The 1,393-nt window shown below is 43.5% G+C and overlaps 1 non-coding gene across 1 annotated transcript; it reads right to left on the reverse strand.

Moving 5' to 3' along the window:
- Positions 1-1,017: 1,017 nt before the first annotated feature.
- Positions 1,018-1,076, reverse strand: LOC142863017 (small nucleolar RNA SNORD75). The gene has a single exon (XR_012913904.1). It is a non-coding gene; the product is annotated as a small nucleolar RNA SNORD75 (small nucleolar RNA).
- Positions 1,077-1,393: the final 317 nt, after the last annotated feature.

The raw sequence follows: 1,393 nt of genomic DNA on the forward strand, positions 1-1,393 counted from the left end.
TGCTAGGAGGACCGTGTAGGGAGACAGCCCTGGTTCCTGGGTCTCCAGCCACTAGTGGCTCCTTGAGTGAGGAGACTCTGGTCCAAAGGATGTGACCTTGAGGCAGAAGCCATCCCATTCCCCTGCTGTCCTGGCACCTGCTCAGCTGCGAGGTCACAAGGGCTCCATGCCCACCCTTGAGGCCAGGCAAAAATGGGTGTCTCAGTCTTTTGGCAACTGGACCTGTCCAAAGGACTCAAGACCTTGGGAAAGAGAGGGCTCTTCCTACCTGGCCTCCTTCCCAGAACAGTGGGGGGAAGGGAGGAAGGGACTTCCACATGGAGAGCAGAGGCCCAGGAAGGAAGGCCAGCTACCCTCTGCACGTGTGGCAGAGACGGCCAGGCCCAGGCCCCTGTGCCAGCTCTGCAGGCCAAACCTGGGTAGGCCTCCACGGGCTGAAGTTCAGCTCAGCAGCACTCCGTGTGCAAGACCTCCTTCAAACCATCAGGAACTCATCTATATACCTCACTTCCTCTGGAAAGGTTTTCTTGAACCCCCAGAGCAGCACAGGCCTGCCTTTAGAGTCACACATTGTTGTGTGTCTGACTCCCCTGAGCTGTGCTATTTGAGCGTGTGTCTTCTTCTCAGCTGTCGTCCCTCCAGAGCCTTCCCCCGCTCCTGGCACAGAGCAGGTGCTTTGCTAACTGCTGAGCTAATGAGTGGATGGGCTGCTCTGTGCTTCCCTGCGTTCCTCTGTAAAAAAGGGATGATAAAACATTTACTTCATTAGATTTCATGTTAAAAGTTTAAGGATCTTTTCAAAGAACTAACTTTTGTTTTCATTTTCCTCTTCTTTTTCTATCCTCTTTCATTTATCTCTACCCTAATCTTTATTATTTCCTTTATTCTACCTTGGGTTAAGCTTGCACTTATTTTTCTATGTTCTTAAGTTTGAAGGTTAAGATACTTATTTACAATATCTTCTTTTTTAATGTAAGCATTTAAAATAATTATTTTTTTATTTTGTTTTTACATTAAAGCCTTAGAATAGAATTTCAGAAGTTCCTTCTGTCACTACTGTTAAACCATAACAGGCTTCATATTTTACTTTTAATTGACAAAAAAATAATTGTATATGTTTATGGGGTACAATATGCTGTTTTGATATATGTTTACATTCGAGAATAATTAAATCAAGATAATTAACAAATCTATCACCTGACATACTTATTCTGCTGTTGTTGCAGAGAGTAGGTCTAGTTGGTTTATAGTGTTATTCCAGTCTTCTATTTGCTTAATCTTCTGTCAACTTGTTCTACCCATTACTGAAAGTGAGATATTGATATCTTTAACTACGACCAGTTCGATCATCTCTTTTTCCCTTCAATGTTGACAGTTTTTTCTTTCTGTATTT

The sequence above is a fragment of the Microcebus murinus genome, chromosome 20, assembly GCF_040939455.1.
Source record: "Microcebus murinus isolate Inina chromosome 20, M.murinus_Inina_mat1.0, whole genome shotgun sequence".
In the NCBI taxonomy this organism is placed as follows: Eukaryota; Metazoa; Chordata; class Mammalia; order Primates; family Cheirogaleidae; genus Microcebus; species Microcebus murinus.